Consider the following 20,801-nt stretch of genomic DNA (forward strand, 5'->3'; position numbering starts at 1 on the left):
ATTGGTATTTAATAAAAACTTTTTTGAAAATTTCTGTTACCGTATCGTTATATGGACATTCTAAAGTTGTAATACACAAAAATGTAAAATTTCTATTTGAGTATTTTTTTTTTTAAATTTCCTTTTAAATATAACATTTTCAACATTTTCTGTTTTATTAAGATATATTAAAAGATTTTTGCTTGAATAAAAAATTTTAGATTTTTTTAAAATATTTTCAAAATTGTACTTACAAATTTTTTTACAAATGTTGCCAGTTTAAAAGATTTTCTTCGTAAATTTAAAAGCTTACCTAAAATTGAATAAGAAAAATATATTTATTAATAACAGACTTTGTAAATAGAAAATGTTCATAATAAATAATTTACATTATTAAAATCTTAACTTTCTAATTTATAATATATTTTCTAATTTTGTTTATAAGCATATTTTAATTATTACATTTTTTCGCTATAAAATAACATTGTTTATTAAAACAAATGTTTTCAACACACATGTAATACGAAAAAAGTTAGAAGCAAGATAAAAAATGGTGTGTTACATGATAATTAATTTTTAACAATTACTCATCATCGTCATCTATTAGAAACATTATTATTTACAAACATTAAATGTAGTAGCTTGAAAACAAAGGGAAGGAAACTATCTCAGAGAAATAAAAACAAAATCTTTTAGAAAATTCATTCTTGTGTACAATATTTTGTTTTGAATTGTTATATTTTTGACAGTATTTTAAATACTCGAAGGAGCCTAAAATATTTGTTTGTTTCCCAAACCATAAATAAGTACACAATTTAATTTGAATTATTACAAAATTATATGCAAAAATATATAGTAGTTTTAGTTTTATTTAATTTTAAAAATTTTCAATAGGTGACGTATGATTAATATTAATTAAATTATAGATGAACTAAAACTAATGTAACATTTAAACGGATTGAGCAATATAGATGATTCAAAATGATATTAAAAGCTAATAAATTATATTTTTCAACAGAATTTGTAAGAAATTTAAATATTTTTTTCAAATTATCAAAAATTTATATAAAAAAAATATAATTCAAAATATTGAAAATTATAAAATCATATTTTTAAAATTTAGAGTTCAAAATTTTGTTACATTCAAAGAGTGGAATGATACTTAGCTTACTTTCCCCTCTATTTTATAACTTAACGTCATTATTAGTACTTACTAGCTTAAGAATAATAATAATAGTAAAGAGAAAAAAAAACGTTTATATTATGAAATATGATGTCTAAAAGAGGCAGTAGTATTTATGTATGTTTGTAATTTAGTTACAAATTGCCTTCACATCATTTCATTTGATGTAGTGTTGTAGTAATTAATAATCACCGTTAAAAATCTCTTAATAAATTTTACATAAATGCAATGTTTACTTAGACAAACAGTAAGCGGTAGTCGTTTTTGATGTTTAAATTTATTTTCATATTAATAGGAAAACAAATCTAAACTATATAAATAAACATAATTACAATCATTTCAAATCAAGGCCAGCATATAGGAAATATGTTTTAGTAGTTTGAGTATCGTATGTTTTTTATTTTTTTTATTAATGTTTCCTATTACTCATACGCATTTTTATGCTGGTTGCATATACAAAGCAATTTTGTAAACATTTTGTTAAGTTTCCTTCTATTTAACGACAGGTAATATTTTGTAAGATTTAAATCTTTCTTAAAAGAAAAAAAAAATAAACCAAAAATAGAACAATTGTAAGAAACAAAAAATTACTATATAAAGTCATTTATTAAGAAATGTGTTCGTGTCAAACTATTTGAATAACAAAATTGCAACACTATGAGGAAAAAATATTTGATAAAAAAACCAATAGTGAAAACATTATGCTTTGCGGTCAAATAACTGATTTATATTGTTTGTAGCTAACAAATAGCAAATGACATGCCAATTAGGTGCACAATAGATGTCATGTCAGCATAAAATATACATTATTATTTATATTCCCCCCGAAAAAAAATACGAAAAATAAAAAAATATGTTTATTTTTTTAGGTTATGCAAAAACAATACACTTTCTGGTAAATAAGTTAAGAAAAAATAATAATAGAAAAAATAATAGAAATAAAAACTACTTTGACATTTTTATGACCGTAAGCCTGTATCTTGACACAATATACAAATTTAAATGGGATCAAATTGGAAAAAGCGGTAAAGCAAACAAAAAAATACTACACACGGTAGCAATTTGTATACCAAGAAAATGCCTGAAAATTTGTAATATTGTTAGTTTATATTGGTTTAAATTTCAAAATTTTTAAAAAAATTAAAACTGACCATTGTCAGTCCTAGCGATCTTTAGTTCCTATAAAAGCCTTTACCGAAATTTAAAGAATATTAAAACATTTCTTTAGAAAGTCTTTATTTTTGTAATGCTATTTAAACGCTTGATTTGTTAGTTTTTATAAACCGTTTAAGTTATTTTTGTAAATTAATAAATATTATTGTAATTTAAGTTTTAATGGCATTACCTCATAATTAATATCAATCATACGTCCCCATATCTTTTTTAAAGAAAAGTATATATATGTTCCAAATTGGAAAAAAGTTTTGAAAACGTTTTTCGCAATAAAAAATAAAATTTCAGCTGTACAATTCGTAGTTATCCGACATATTCATAGCAGGTATACGGCTGAAGTGAGCCCACTTCGTCTATTTCGCATTTGACATTAACCCAATAACAAAGTTTAGCCAATAGTCACTCCTGCGATTTTTGGTCGTTTAAGCATCATCTGTTCATAAGGATTTTGAATTTAAATCACAACCCTCACGTGCAACGCTTAGGAACCCCTCCAATAGCCCACAAGATAAAGTCTGAAATTCTGCCATAGTACGAGATTATATAACTCTCTTAGTTTGACCCCAGGTCAAATTATTCCAATGATACATTTGACATCAGTAGTTTATAATATCGGCAGACTAGAAATACTGGTAGCACCTCTTCTACCCCGGATTGCAATCTTACCCAGGTGTGGGAAGCTAAACAAGGTAACATGTCCCGAAGGAAGATGGTGTTATTGTTAGATTTTGTTTCTATGAATTAGTTATTATTAAAGTTGTGATCATTTCAATGATCGGTTCAATGGCAATATACTAAACTTATAGAAAATATATTATGCAAGCTAGCAGTTGTTAATCGCATTTTTTTATAATTTTATATTTTTCATATTTTTTCTCAAAGTTTAATATTTTAAAAAAATTTTAAAATTTAAGCTTTCATCTGTTTATGGGGTTAAATTTTTCAAGAACTCATCAAGTTTTTAGGTTTTCCCTTCATGATTTAAAAATTAATATTAATCATACGCTTAGTACAACAATTTAAATTAATTGAAAATTTAGCAGAAAACCCAATCAGCTATTATAAGATATGTTTTAGTTTTTTTAACTCTTTTCCATTACAAACTTTTTCACATTTTTTACCTTAAATCTATAATAAAATTCAATTAACTTTTTAAACAAATTTTAATTGACCCAATAGTATTAATTTAATTGTTTGCAATATATATGCATTTCTCAAGAAATTTAATATTCCATTAATAAAATATATCACAAATTAATGACTCTAATTCATCCTGAAGGCATTAATTATTGAGAAGAAAAAATTTTCAATTATTAACAATATTTCTTTGCAATTTTTTTTTGCTCATTTTTTTCTGTTGTTTACAACCAAAAACACATTTTAATGTAGTTTAATGGACAAAGTCATAAATTTGATGTCACCCACTGGTGGTGTTTGTGTTGGTAGTGTTTTAGCTGGTCAAAACAAGTAATTACATGAATGGCGAATGGGTCATATACAACAAATATATAAATATATAATTTTTTTCTATGTTGCATTCTACAGCAACATATTTATAGAGTCTATTCAATTACAGCAGCAGCAACAACAAATACTCCTCTAGCCTTAGTATTAAACGAACATGTTCATAATCATAATATTTGACACTAAAATGTCGTTAATAATTAAATTTTCAGGCAATATAGCAAACAACAGTAGCAGTAGCCGAAGCTGAAGCTACAGCACAAGTAGATTTACCACCAAAAGCCGCTACTTAAATATAAGACACAGGCTGTGGTTTGAGCAAGAAAAAAAGTAAAAACAAAAAATATATATATAAGAAACTAAACATTAAATATTGTTATCACAATAAAATGTGGCCTACACCGCCGTCATGGTGGTAGTAGTCTTAAACGTTTGCCTAAAAAAAATACATGAATGAATAGTAGTTGTTTGTTTGGAAAGGCAATGGAAAGGCTGCTGCTAACCCAAACTTGAAATCAATATTAAGGAGACAAAATGAGAAAAAATCTTTATAAGATAAAGAAAAAAAGGAACGTTAAGGAAAAAAACAAATATCAAGCAGTGTAAGCTATCCACGCTTGCTGAGGCAAAGTAAATTGATATGCCACCAAAGTATAAAAAACAATAAAAATATTATAACGATAGCAACAAATAAATTGAACTTTTTAATAAAAAAAAACTAAACCACATTTTGGCTATACAGAAATATTTATATACAAATATGTGTGTGTGTAAAAAATTTACATACATATATAAGTTTTAAATATATATTTGTAAATGTATATCGTATAAATAACAAAAACAACACGCAGTTTTTTAATAGTAATAGTTGTTGTTTTTATTAAAGGAGTTTCATTGTACATGTTGTTTTTCTGTTAACCAAAAATCGTTAATAATAACAGTTATTTAAAATAATTCAGACTCGCAGAGTTTACATTTTTAAACTCTAAAAAATTTATAAAATATAGATAAATTTCTTCATAAGGTTTTGATTATTTTATTCAAAATATCCAATAATTAATATCAATCATACGCACCCATTACAAAAATTTAAAACTGCCCTGAATAGCAAACTAAACAAGAATAGTAAATGACATCGAAGTAAAACAACAAAATTAATAAATAAAAAATCATAAAATAACCAATTAACAAAAGTTATATTAGATTAAAAATATCCCATAATTAATATCAATCATACGCACCCATTCCATAAATTTTAAAATTTTCCTAAATAACAAACTAAACAAGATTTGTAAATGAAATTTCGTACATTAAAATACTATAATAAAAATTATAAATAAATAACATAAAATAATCAATTAATCTAAAATTTATTAAAAAATCAATTAATTAAAATGAGATCTCAAATAAACTTCTCAAAATCTCTTGAGGCTTAAAAATTTATAAAAAGGGGAGCATACAAAATTTTGAATATGAAATCTATGGAAAATGTTTAAATTCTTTAAAATAACTTTCCGTTACAATGTTGTATATATGTATGTACCTAGTTTGGTTGAAAAAATAGTTGTTGGTGGTGGTTGGTTTTTTTTTACTATATGTTGTACACATTTTCCCCGTACTTATTATATTTGTTGCTGTTGCCGTTTTTTGTTGTTGTTGTTAAGTGATAGTAACAACGTTTGTTTATTGGTAGTTTTTTGTATAACCAATTGCAACTGCAACACAGTGCAACAACATGCAGAGCTATTTATTAATGAGATTGCCAAGTTGATTGCAAAAAATTAAAATTACTATACCGGGCGTTGCCATTTTTTTGTATGTTTTCTCCTTACTGCTAAAAAAAGTTTAATTTTGTTGTTGCTGGTGTTGTTGCAACTATTTATTGCTGTTGTTGTAGTTTTTCAAATACCAAATATATAATATAGGCAGCAAATGTATGTAAAAATGTGGCAGTATCAACTACAACAACAACATCAGCAGCAGTAATGAAAGAAAATGATGGCGTGGCAAGCCTTAAAAAAAAGCCAACCAAGTCAGTCAAGCCAGTCAGCCAGCCAGCGGGTGTTAAACATTTATTGAGCTTATTAGCTCATTTTTAACAGTGCATGTTTATATATATCAAACACCACCAACAAAAACAAACATTTGCCACAAAAAAAAAAAAAAAACGAATAGCAACAACAATAGTCAACATTAAAACATGCCAATTTTATACTGCAGTCAAAACTAGGCACACACTACCACTATATAGACGCATGTCTTTTTTTTTGCTTTTCAATAGTTTCAGTTGTTGTAGAAGGAGGTTAGGTAGTAGGCCTATTGGCTGGTTATAGACGATGATTACCAATCTCTCTCTATATTTATATAGTAAGCAGTAAAGCATATGATCGAGTAACATGTAGTCCAATAATCAAGCAGTTAATGCGTGTCATACAACTACCATTTATTTAAACACATACACAATTAGACAGGCAAACAGACATCGAGAGACGGCTGGATAGACAGTCATATAGGCAGGACAGACTTCTAACAACAGATAGCCATACATGTATCCAGCTTTGGTTTGAGGTTTTTTATTATTTTTTTTTTGGTCTATTAATGTTTTATCTAACATAGAAAATGCATGTTAAAAAGCACCTTTTGTCACCTTAAATTAAGTGTCAAATAACAATCGATAAAATGTTTTCATGAAAAGAAAATTACATTTGAAAATTACAACAACAACAACAAATTTATTGTTTATACGTAAAATACGAGTGTACAAGTATCCACTCAAAATTAGTCATCCAATATTTTTCTTTGTTTTTTTTTTGGGAGGGAGTGAGTAGTGATTATAGTTGGAGTAAGAAAATAAAAACGCAACGACACATGTTAAAAGATTTGTCAGCTTATTGTCATTGCTGGAAAAGGGAATTAAGGTTAAATATTTGCTTAAAATATATATAAAAAAATTTATATAACCAACTGACAAATCAAGGTGAAATAAATTTCAATTTCAATAAATTTATACTAGAACAAAAGTGCGTTTGCAATCAGATGAATTTTATGTCAAATTTGACAGAAATATTGAAATGATTTTTTTTAAAAAGGCAATAAATTAATGCGCTTTAATCAAAGTAATGTTGGTTTCGAGAATGTTACTTTTTGCGACATTGATTTTAATGTTTATGTGTTATTAAGAAACCGCATGTTATTTTATCAACAATAATGTGTTTAAAATATATTTTATTGTGGCCCTGAATATGGACAGGGTATTCTCTATACCATAGACCTATATATACCAGACAACTCCATGGGCCAGACGATAGACCAAATCATAGACCAGAATATAGCCCAGACTAAAGATCTGTCTATATACCGTACTATAGTTGAGACTATAGACCAGACTACAGACCTTAGTCCTAATACCATACGTTCAACGAACAACGACCAAGGATTGTCAACTTAGCCACACCGACTTTACACGTGTCGCTGCTACAACAACAATGTACTTCCAAAAGAATGCATTTATCAGCACTTCAAAAGTAGCACTAAGTGAATTTGTTTAGATTCTGTGGAAGTAAAGTTTATTGACTTCCAAAAAAGCAAAAATAATCCAATTTTCTTAAATTGAAGATAAAATATTTTCATACTGAAATTTTTTGAATTAAACAAATTTTATTTTGGAGTTAATTGACTAGTGTAATTTATTTATTTATGTTAATTTAAGTGAAATTATTTGTATTATTTGTACTAAAATTTACTTTTCAATAACATCCTAAGAATGACTTCAAATGTAGTGAATTTGGAATTAAATAAAAAACATCTTCAGGTATTTTTCTGTACTTGCAAGGATTAAATACTACTTCTATTTCACTTCTTTAGAAGTTCATTTTTAGCTGGGTATAACTCTTACTATGTACATATATGTAATTTCAAACAATGAACACATTCCTTATTATTTTTTCACTTTTATAATAAAGCTGTAATATTTATTACTCTATTAAATTCCAAACTAATTGTTGACTAATAAACAATTAAGTTCATTTAAATTTATTTAATGAAAAAAATCTTAATATTAAAATTGTATTACCCACCCAATTTTACAACACTTATTATTGACCTAAAAGAAAAACAATAACAACAAATCCCAGCTTAAAAGGGCTTGTTTACTTAACATTTTTCCATAGATTTATTCTAAATATCAAGCAATAACAATAATAAAGTCTCTATATAAATGTAACATAACTGTAAATCTACATACATATGTATGTACATGTATAAGAATGTGTCATATTTTAAAATGTCAAATGATTGCGTAATGTATGTTAAATTATGGTCAAACAAAATGATTAGAGTTTTTATGTTTTATATACTATAGCTTACTGATTTTCCTGACGACCCAACCCCACCAAATTGTGGTTCTATAATCCTTTTTTTTAGATTGCAAGTTTGTATGTGAAAATGTAACGGTAACAATAGTTAAGGTAATTTGTAGCAGCTACAGCAGAGTCATAACAACGTTAGCAGCATTAAGAAAGAGTCATTTAATATGACACGAATAGTTTTTGTAGGTTTTTTGTTAGTCTTTTTTACAGAAGTTGTTGTTACAAAGAACACCAATTGTAACAGAAACTTTGTATGCAGCTGCGTTAATTTTGCTGCTCTTATGTGTAGTTTGGTTTGCTTGGCCCATTACTGTTATATTTATTTGTTCACTTCACCAGTGAAACGGTAACATTATCAATCCGTTTGTAAATTTTGACACAATCCAAAACAGAGTTCATATGGTGCAAGCTATAGACCAGAATTTAGGCATGAGTTTAGTACGGACTACAAAAAATGTCCAGACTATGTTTAAATACAGTCATGGACTATAGATAGCATTACTACTTATAGTTCAGACTATAGAGTAGCATATAGTCAATTTTATAGACTAGTGTACAGTCCAGACTATACACACTACTTACAATATAATTGAGATAGTCTAGACTAGAGTAAGGCCTATAGTCTGGCTACAAACTTAACTATCGTCAAGACTATAGACAAATTTAGACTAGAAACTATGCAATATTTTTAACTATAGTTTGGACTATTAAAATGCAGATAGTTTGGACTATAATCACAAATTTAAATTAAAAAACTATAGTCCTGGCTATAGACTATAGGCCTAAATATAGTCCTGACTACAGAAAAAGACTATAAGTAGAATTATACTTAGGACTATAACTAGAATTATATACAAACTATAGTCCTAGCTATAGACCAGACAATAAAGCAGACTTTAGTAAGTCCAGACTACAGACTAAACAAATAGACAAGTTATTATCCAGTATGTAGAATTAAATACAGTACAGACCCTATTTCAGAATATAGACCAAACTATAGACTAGATTATAGACCTAACTATAGTCCAGATAGTCTGGACAACAGTCATTATTATAGACAGGAGAGCAGACATAAGTTAAGACTTAAGAACTGACATTGGTCCAGACAACTTAGCAGCCTACAGTCTGAACAATAGACACTGGATTCTACGTGTACAGGACTATTGCAGGCTATGCGAAGATGAGGAGGAAGTAGAGACGATCGAGCATATCATTTGCCAATGTCCTAGGGTACAGAACCTCAGGATGAAATGGCTAGGTTATAGGTTCCATTACGGGTCTTAACCCTCGCAGTCTACTAGGTTGTCAAGGGTATTAGCGGCTTCTTTGACTGGGTTTTGTAGGGGAATAAGGATTTCCTTTATTATATATATAAAGGAATTAATTATTATAGATAACAATCTGTTTATTTCATTATTGTGTTGTGGTTTCTTACCCTAACCTAAACTACACTGGACTTTATCCAAGTCTATAGATCATACTATAGTGTAGTGACTACAGACAATATAATGAATCTGACTTTTGTCCAGTTTAACAGCAAAATATCCGGAAGTTTATACGACTATAGTTCCTACAAATCGGAAAGGGTATTTAATATTCGCCATAACTGCCTAAAGTAGTTACAAATGCATATGTATTTCTATTTGTTTGTCTTTTTCTTGTTGTTGTCATTGTATAGTGTGCGTGCATTACTGCAGTTTGTTGTGGCATTTTATGTATTTGCAACATTATTCTACTTCATCTGCAACATGTATTGTAGCATTTAAATGTTTGTGTGTAATAGGAATTAAAAAAAAATGCTTTTAAATGCTGAATGTCTTTTTTTTTATTTTGCTATATTGAGAAAATGTGTGAAAGAGCCGGTGTTACGCTGATTTACAATATGACACGATAACAGTACATTTGTGTACACAAAAATACACAAAAATCTACGAAAATAAAATTAAGAAAAAATTATTACTACAACCACGAAAAATGCAGTAGCTGTAATAAAGTTTAACAAGCAAAAAAAAAAAAAAATGAGAAAGAAAAAAAAAACGAACAACAAGCCACAAACAAAATATATGGGACATGTTAACAAAATTTTGCAATTAGCAATAACGATTCTAATGTGGCTAATAGAGATTTTTTTTGAAAGAGATAAGAAAAATATTTAATAATAAAAGTTGCAAGATATAATAAGCGAAAAAAATTTAACTAAAAATTGTAAATAGATATAAGTATGTATGTATGAATTTTTTTGTAAAGAATTTTCATAGAAACATCAAACCAACCTTGGTGCAAAAAAAAACCTTGACTAATTCTACATAACTACGATTTAGAAAAAAATCTAAATAAAATAGTCTGCATTTGTCAAAACTATTATTGCCAACATCAAATCATTCTTTTTCTCACACAGTTTTAAACAAACATATTAAATGTCATCTTATAAAACAGTTCATTAAGCAAAGTTTGTTTGTGTTAACAATAAAAAATTGTAAATATTTTCATTTTTTGTCTTTCATTTGCGTTACAATCTGATACAACTTACGGTAATTGCCATCAAATGTCTGAAAATATAAATGTTTTTATGCCACAATCTAAAACCCAGAGCTCATACAAGTAATGAAAAAACAGGTGTAAAAAGTCATGCAGTTTTTTTCAAAATTTTTTTTTACCAATAAAAATGAAAAATAATGGAAAAATAAAACAACAGCTTTTAAAGATTTCTACAAAACAATACTCAACCAAAAGCTAAAGTAAATAAATATATTTTGATTTTTTTTTTTTGGTTTTTTGCGTGTCAATTGACGGTAAAAATTTCATATGTTAAATTATACGTATAATAAAAATCGTATAGATCTTTTTGCCTTAACCTCTTTGATTTGTTTTTGTTATTTGTGGCAAGCAAATATAATAACAACAACAAATACATAAATAAATGACAATTGATTCTTCAACATTCGAATATTTGCTCAGACAGCAGCAACAAAAACAAAAAAAGAAAAACCGTAAACAACCTCTGAGTCGATTATTGTACACGATTACGTTAATTAACGTAAATTTTCAAACAAATTTTGTTTTTTTTTTTTAATAAAATTAATTTTTTTTTGTAGTTGTTTTATCTGTGTAATACATGTAGCAATTGCCATCAATTAAACTGTGTACAATATATGTTGCTTACTATTGGTATTTTGGTTGTTTTAAAATGAAAGAAAAAAATATTAAAAAAAAACGAAACTCAAAATAGAAGGCATGACCACCCAGAGGTCATGAAATTAAAATTTTCGCGCATTTTATTACGCAATTTATATTTAATATAAGAAAAATACATTAATTAATTGTAATAAAGAAAACTCAAACGCTCAGGTGTGGATTTTGATTTTGGTGCAATATTTTTTTAAATTAAATCATATAATAATTTGAAAAGCTGTACATCAAGAGGGAAAAGTACAATAATTGTTTAGACTTAATACTCACGATAGACCAACTTAGAACAGACTATAGTTTATAGCCAAGAACACAGACGAGACTATAGACACGTCCATCGACTAGGTTACAGGCATATTTATATACAATACTATAGACCAGTCTATGAAATACACTATAGACCAGTTTATAGCTTAAAGAATAGGCCACTCTATAGACTCGAGTATAGACAAATCTATAGACTAAATTATAGCCAAGTCTACAGACTAGAGATTAGACTAGTCTATATACTAGACTACAGACCAGTCTGTAAAATAACTATAGCCAAGACCATAGATCAATCAATAGACTATAGATCAATCTATAGACTAGACTATAGATCAATCCATAGACTAGACTATAGACTGTAGAGAAATCTATAGACTAGACTATAGATCATAGACAAATCTATAAACTAAAGTATAGATAAGTTTATATACTAGACTACAGACCAGTTTATAGAATAGACTATAGATCAATATATAAACAACACAATAGATCAGTCTATAGACTAGACTATGAACCAGTGTAAATACTAGAAAAAGATTAATCTATAGACTGGACTATAGATATATACTTGTTTATAGGCTAAAATATAGACCAATGTATAGACTAGTCTAAAAATCAATATATAGCTGCAATTTGTAATAACGTGCAATAAATTATTTTTAGATAAATGACTTGGAAAATTTACGGCAACAAAATGATTCATCATGAATTTATCAATATATTCACACTAAAATATTTTCATACGATTTTTCTTGAAACAAAAAATTAACCATAAAATTAGTTCAAGGTTTAAGCAGTTTGATCAAAAAGTAAAAAAGAAACATAAAAATTGAGTCCAAGAACTTTATTACTAAAATTACAACTAAAATATATTTATACCTGTTTTTAATTTCCAAATACGTATTTAATATATTATTTGAAAACTAATTTTACACATAATTATCATTTTGTTTGGTATTTATTTATTGTTTTTTTTCGCTATTGCTAATTTACAACATCGACTGCATTGTAAATGTTGTCTGTCCATACATTGATTGGGGTTCTTCAGTTTTATGGCAAATATTTATAATTTTTATGAGGTTTTGTCGATCCCTCTCTTTTGTGTTCTCTGTTTGTGCGGCTTCACCGTTAAAAGCTGTAATGATTTTTAGCGTGATTAATTGTTTTACAAGGTTATGACAATTTCGAAAGGGGAATTAATTTGTTGTTATTGCTACGTGTTTTTTACTTAATTTAAAAAAAATGGAAATAAAAAAAACAATTGCTTACACACAAAATTATAAAGGGAGTGCTGCACTAATTATTTGTGTAAAAATGTAAAATAATAATAACAAGCAATAATGCATATTGTAGTTATTTACATAAATAATAAAAAAATACATATATTAAGATAATGTTGGGATATTAGTTTAAACAAAATTATTAAAATGCTAATGAGTATTAAATAAACCTATAATTTGGAAAAACCTTAACTAAAATCTAAAGAATTGTTTAATAAAAATTAAACTTTTAAAATAATTTTACGTAAAATTAGTAACAAGTTTTGTTGAAAGGCATCAGAAATCAGTCAAAATATTTAATTTTTTTTAATATATTTTTGTTTAAAGCTTTGATGCTTGTGCTTTAGTTTACTAATATTTTAAACATTTTTTACTTAAATTTCTTTTTTAAGTTTTTTAAGGTTTTTGTAAAAAAGTTCATGCAGGCGTATGATTAATATTAATTAAGAGGTAGCTAAACAGATGTCAGTATAACTTTTTAATCAAAACAGATATTTTTAGTTTAAAAATGGTTTTATAAAGACAAGATTAATTGTCAACATATCATCTAAGATAAACATAATTAAATTTAAAATTTTGTGACAAATTTTTAAAACAAACCATAAGTTGAGAAACTAAATTAATTTCTAATTATGTTTTTACAACTATAAAACCTTTACAAATCCATTTACATTACTTAAAATCACAAGTAACATCATTAGCTTTAAAAACATTACACCACCAACTCCTGCCATATGTTCCACATAGTGACCTTTTTAAATATATTATAACATTTGCATAACTCCTTTATAATCTTTAGTCATAAAAATTCATAAATCTTAGATTTATATTTCTTAACCATATTGAGATTTTAGCCATTTATTTTTCTGGCTACTCTTCAACTAACTATATACTACGTATAGTTTTGCATAATTGTACGCATGCTCATCATTAATCATTTGCCATAGTAAACAAGATTTCTTAGTTTAAGTCATCTTATTTGAAAAAGCGGCAGATTATTTGTGCAATTTTTCTTTTTTGCGATTTTTCCGACAAAACTAAAGAGCCACAGAAAAAAAAGAAGAAAAATATGAAAAAAATAAAACGACATGCGTTTAACATTTGTATTGAGTGTTTTATATTATATGTTCAAAAAGTAGACACAAGACAAAAATTATGCCTCTAAAGATGCCTTGAAAGATGCTTCTTTATTTCATGATTTGGTTGATGATGAAGATGAGGTTGTGTGCCAAGTGGTCTTGCTTGCTTGTGCCTAAACACGATGCGTGTTGTGTCCGCAATGCATGTTAAGTAGTCGTAATAGATGTTTTTTTGGCAAAAAAAAAAAAAAATACTAACGTTCAGAAATATTTATTGCGTAATTATTTTGTGTAGGAGTGGAGTTTTTTTTGTATCTAACTAACTAGGGGCTTATAAATTATTGAAAGATTTTGAAGTTTTTATTTATTTATTTTTATATTTTTGGCATTTTCTTGGCTAATGATATTGTTGTGAAATGTGTTTGGTGTTTGGGATTTTTCTTTAATTTAATAATAAAATATTGAATATTAAAATTATTACACTAAAAGTTATTAAAAAAATTAAAAGCTAAAAATAGCTTTGATCCCAGAATAGTAAAAAATGTTTTTCACTCATGAAATAAAGAAAATTTGACACGAAGATGAGACTGCTTATAGCAGAAACTGTAATCGGTACAATACACAATGGATCAAACTAAACACAACACTATAGTCTTAACTATAGAGTTGAATATAGAGCAGACTTTAGACCGGACTATGGTCAAGACAATAGACCAGACCATGATCAGATTACAGTCCAGACAGTAGACCAAATTAAAAATCAAGCTAAAGACCAGACGAAGCAGCGACTGTACATCAAAAAATAGTCCAGCCTTAAGTCTACAGTTGCGATTATAAAACGGACTACATATATACAAGACTGTATTAGAAATTTGACTGCCGAATAGACTATAATACGGTGTATAAACCATACTATAGACAAGGGTATAGTCGAGACAACAGATCAGACTATAGTCGATACTTCGGACCATACAGCTGAATATTGAATACACATTAGTCAAGGCCATATACCATACTTTTCAAAACGATAGTAGAATGTAAAGATAAGACTAAAGTCAAGACTTTAGACCAGACTGTAGACCGTAATACAGATTAAAATATAGAGAAACCTATATAGACAATATCACTCTTGATATAAATCAGATTATAGTAAAGATAGTCCAGATGATAGAACACGATAATGACCAGACTGTAGACGAATCTTTACCAAAGACGATAGTAGGCCGGACACTATAGCAAACTATACATAGAAAAAATTTTGAATAAGACTATATTCCACAATATTTTTGAACGAAAAAAATATGAACCAAATTCTAGTCTCGACTATGGATCAGAAAAAAGTTTTTTAAATAATCATAAAAAGGTAGCAGTTGAAAGGATTTACACCAAAATCCAAAATTATCAGATAGAAGATGTTAAATATATAATTTTCATATCTAAGTAAAACATTAATGTTTTCGAAAAATTATGCACGATTTTATAAAATAAAACTTTAAATAATAGCTGTTATTAAAAGGTATTAAATACTCCTCTATAGTTCATTAAATATTCCATATTTGAAAATTAAGTCATACTAAACGTATGATTAATATTAATTGCCAACTATCAACATAAAACTCACCATAACTTTTAAACTATACAATATATTATAAATATTTTAAACACGTACAATAAACAAGATTTAAAGTCTTTTATAATAAATAAAATTATTTAAATTACACTTATCATTATATAAGACATTTTCAGTGATTTTCATAATTATATTAACAATTTACTGACAGAAAACTGCTTAACCCACTTAAAAGCGGTAATAACTTTCTTCATGGTAAAGAGAGAAAAACGCTTCCGTTAAATGTCTATATAAGAAAAATTAATAATTCTAAAGAAAAGCTGTTAGATAAGGAGAAACAAAGTTGAAAAACGCGTATATATTAAATTTAAATTAAATTGCATATAATGCGTAGCAGCAGCAGCAAGCAGCAACTAATAAGCAAACTTTGTAAATTGCTAATAATATCTACTACGTGTATTAGTAATAGTAGTTTAAAATAGTTGTTGTTTAAACTAGTAGCTGCTATTTGCAGCTATTTACAACAAAATACCAACTAATGACATTAACATCCGCAATATTAGCTGAAGAGTTTTAACTTCTTTTGCTTGCCACAAATCTATATATTCTAGCCACAAATATTGTTGTAAAGTATGCTGGGATGTGGTCGTTGTTGGTCGACATATTTACTTTAATTCTTTTTCAGTTAATTTGAATAAAATGCGTTACGAACGGGAAGTTGCAAGAAAACATAGTAATTTTTTCTTTTCACACACACACATACACACTCACGGCAAGTTAGTACTATTATTTCTGTTAACTAATTCATACAGCCTGTTTTGTATGGAAATATGTAGAAATTGTTGTTGTTGGCTCAAATGTATCTGTTGCCTATTTGCCGTCAATGCTGTTTTGTTATTTGTTAAATGTTAAACGCAAAACTAAACACTCGATCATTTCGCATAATGAAGCGCCACTTTAAATACCAACAACAACAACAACGACAACAAGTAGGCAGCAAACTGCAATTTCAATTGCAGCTAAATGCAATAGCAACAACAACAAAACACAATTTTCATGTTGTTGCTTCTGATATGCTTAGAAAATTGTTAAGCAAATGTATACGCATGTATGTAAATTTGTTAAGTTAGTTTTTTGTTGCTGTTGCATTTAAAAAATGCAATTTGATCTCTTTCTCTTGATGACGTTGCAACATTGCTCGTTTTTTTCTTCTATTTACATACCATAAACTCTATAGCTATGATATCAAGTTTAGTTCTTTTTGAGAAATTAAAGATTCAGTTTGAAGTTTCTACATAAGGTCTAAGGGGGGAGTGGTAAAAGAACATTTAAATGGCACGTGTTTTTATAGTATGAGGCCTTAAAGCCAAATGCAATTAGTAGAGATTGTTTAAAAAAATAATTAAAAAAAAATAATAATAAGAAAAACTTAAAGCTGGAACTGAACATAAACTTGTAATCATTGTTATTATTTAGTAAAATAATAAGAGAATGAAAGAGCTCTAGGGATTGGCTAAGAAAAGGTTAAAGACTCGGATTACATAATTAGCACTATTAAGACCGTAAAAACAGAACTGAATTGTAGGTTTAAACAAAAGAAAATGTTAAGAGTAAAAATGTTAAATAAAAATCTTTCAAGTAAAAAATAAATGTAAATTTTAAGTAAAATCTTCGAACTGGTGTTAATAGTTTTCAATAAGTCGTTATTTTTTATTTAAACTAATTTCTTTTGGCGATTCAAATGTTCGGTGCAGCGTATGAGTGCGTATAAATTTAAAACATCATTGTAGCTTTAGAACTGAACTAGAACCAAAATAGAATTGAAACTGAAGCAGAACAAATAACTAGAACTCTTCCAAAACTGAACTAGACCTGAACTAGAACTGAACTTGAACTGAACTTGAACTGAACTTGAACTGAACTTGAACTGAACTTGAACTGAACTTGAACTGAACTTGAACTGAACTTGAACTGAACTAGAACTGAACCAGAACTGAACTAGATATCAACTAAAACTGAACTAGAACTGAACTAGAACTGAACTAGAACTAGAACTAGAACTGAACTGAACTAGAACTGAACTAGTACTGAACTAGAACTGAACTAGAACTGAACTAGAACTGAACTAGAACTGAACTAGAACTGAACTAGAACTGAACTAGAACTGAACTAGAACTGAACTAGAACTGAACTAGAACTGAATTAGAACTGAACTAGAACTGAACTAGAACTGAACTAGAACTGAACTAGAACTGAACTAGAACTGAACTAGAACTGAACTAGAACTATAAAAAATTACTTTATATAGAAACATGCATTTCAATTTCAATTCTTACCACTCTCTAGGCATTTTGTTTAAATCCACAAAATATCAATTCTTACCTAAAACGAAAAGAAAAAGAAGCAAATATAAATAATTGTTTTAAATACAAATATTTACAAACTAAAAATGGTTAAAACAAGCTATAATTTCTTTTTTGGTTTTTCTTGTTATATTATTAAAGATTTAACATAAATTAGCATTTAAACATGGTAATACTTCAAACTGACAATAACTAAAGTTGCTATAGCAGCAACTAAACACACAAAAATATCAACAACTTAAGACAGCAATGATGGTAATAACAATGAAGATGATGAGCAAGATCATTATTATTATTATATTTGTTTATGAAAAAGAAATAAAACAAGAAAAGTATTAAAAAAAAAAACGTTACGGCTCTACAATGTGGAAGAAGATGCGATGATACGAGTATTAAGATTTATTTGTAATCAGTGTTTATTACCATATAATTTAAGATAAACTCATGTTGATTTTTGTCTTTTCTGTTGTTACGGCAACAATAACAAATTTTCTTCTTCTGCAATCTAAACAAAGTCTGACTATGATGATGATGATGTTGATGATGTTAAGTTGGCATTTAAACGGTGTAACACAGATTTTGAACCAGAGAAAAAAAAGAAAAATGTTTAGTAGTTTTGTGCGTTTGTTATCGAAGGAGCCCAGCTGCAGTTTGTAACGCATAGATTGCCCAACAAATATGTAATATTTACTAGAAGAAGTATCTTTACATGTATTATCTTTATTATTTTTGCTGTTATTTCTTGTTGGTTTTTTTATCTCAAGAAGTTCTAGGTAAATTAGAAGATGTTGATGCTGCAGTAGAGAAAAAGGTTTAACTTTGAGATTTTTTTGTTTGTTTTTATCATCATATGTTTGTTGTTTATATAATTTAGTTCTGCAGTTGTTGGCCGATTAAAGTGAGTAAAATGTGTTAAAGAGGGGTATGGCAGAAGTTTAGAATGCAGATTTACATAAATGCGGTTGCCAAGATTTGAATAAGATGAGATTTATTTTTTTTTGTTGGTGTAAGTAAGAAAGTAAAAAATGTACAAGATAAATAAATAAAACATAAATCAGAAGAATTTAAAGAGACTACAACAAATAGTTGTGTTTGCCAAAGTTATTCTGGAGTGAGTGGTCAAATTACGCAATGTTTGTTTTTTTTATTCATTACTTTAATATCAGTAATTGTGACTCGAAGGACCATTTATAGGTCTACAGATAAGACTATAGATTCGTTTATAAAGCAGACTTAAGTTTCAACTATGAAGCAGTCTATATATAGTCTTCATAATAGATCAGTAGTAGGAAGTAGAGACTATAGTATTGACTATAGACTGAACTATAGCCCTCACAACAGAGTATAAATATCTTGACAAGGATCGAACTATAGTCAGGACTATAGACCAGTAAATGGTCTCGACTAAACAACGGAAAAGACGTGACATTGACGGTATTTAGTTCAGACAATAGACTTTAGTCAAGACTTTAGCTAAGACTTTAGTCTGCTTCAATTTATTACTATAATATCAGTGGCTCGAAGGACCATTTATAGGTCTGTGAATATGTCGTAATCCAAAAAGTGAAATTCCTCAAAATAACATGTTTTTATACTAAAAACTGCTTCCAGGAGATTTATAAAATACAATTTCCATTTAAATACCATCAAGTGTATTCAAAATAAATAATACCAATTCTGTTACTCATTCTATTTAAAGCAATCTAAAGCACCTGAGATAGTTTAAAACACAACATCAACAGCAAAATAAACATAAACAAAATAAAATGCTATAAAAAACCTAACAAATCTCTTAAACTAACTAAACAAAAAACTCTAATTTATTTAACTTAAATCATATCGAACAATGATATCTTAAACTCAGATACACACCACTCAAACTTTAAGTGACTGTGTAACTTTAAATAGTTAGAAGCAGGGTAGAAAAAAAGAAACGCCAACCAAGAACATGTTTAATTAATTATATTAAAATATAAGACAAGCTAATAAAATTTTACAACTTTACAATTTAACTGGTAACAACTTTTATATAAAAAATAAATAAATGTAAAAAATATACCTATTTTGTTTAACTATGAAACAAACATATCATAGCCGAACATGCCACATGTTGTAAATTAAGAAAAAAAAAACAAAAATTTAAACAGAGTAACAAGTTCAGTTGTTGGCGTTTAAAAACTTTGAAATAAAAAACATTAAATAAAAACATTTATATGGTGATTTTCTATTTGCTGCTGTTTTTAAACGAGCTTTAAATTTTTAAAGTGTTTAAATTTTTGTAAAAATAATTGAAAACGATAAGATATTTTGTTTATTAATGATTTGATAATTAAATAAATATGAATGCTTTACAAAAAAGAATTGTGTGCGATAATTAAATTAATTTTAAGTAATTTTTTATTTTAGTTAAAATTTTATGGTTTTCCAAATATGTTTATTCTTAGTAAAATTTTTGATTAGCTTAATGCAGTAAGCTTATTAAGGCTTTTGATTAAGTAAAATTATGATTAATATCGAGTTGTTTAAAAAATGCCTGTTTGAAATTTTATTTAAATGTTTAAGCATTCGTGAGTAATTAAGATTTTTCGTATTTATAATGTAATTATTATTACTTATACGCCCTGTTGGTTAAATTATATTTTTTTTCTTTTTGTTATTTGTATATAAGGCGAAAATTGTAGTTTTGTTTGTAGTAAAGACTAATATGATAGTCTGGCCTATTGTCGATATTAGAGTTTTGCCTTTAGCTGAGACCATAGTCTGGTTGGGGCGGTAGTCAAGACTCTTTATGTGATATGTGATATTATAGTTTAGCTTATATGCTATATAGTTGCGAATACATTCAGCTCTAATGTTGAGGCTATAGTTTAGTCTACAGTAGCGAAGA

At 27.3% G+C, this 20,801-nt stretch overlaps 1 protein-coding gene across 5 annotated transcripts in view; it reads right to left on the bottom strand.

The window, feature by feature from the left end:
• The window catches only part of LOC111686739, a 362,875-nt gene that overhangs the window by 131,363 nt on the left and 210,711 nt on the right, over positions 1-20,801 (bottom strand). The window contains exon 3 of one of the 5 annotated variants that reach the window (XM_046947206.1): positions 234-292. The exons of the other annotated variants lie outside the window; for them this stretch is intronic. The gene's annotated coding sequence lies outside the window, so the exon portion shown is untranslated. The remainder of the gene's footprint in view (positions 1-233; positions 293-20,801) is intronic. 5 annotated transcript variants of the gene reach the window in all.

This window comes from Lucilia cuprina, chromosome 3, assembly GCF_022045245.1.
Source record: "Lucilia cuprina isolate Lc7/37 chromosome 3, ASM2204524v1, whole genome shotgun sequence".
Lineage (NCBI taxonomy): Eukaryota > Metazoa > Arthropoda > Insecta > Diptera > Calliphoridae > Lucilia > Lucilia cuprina.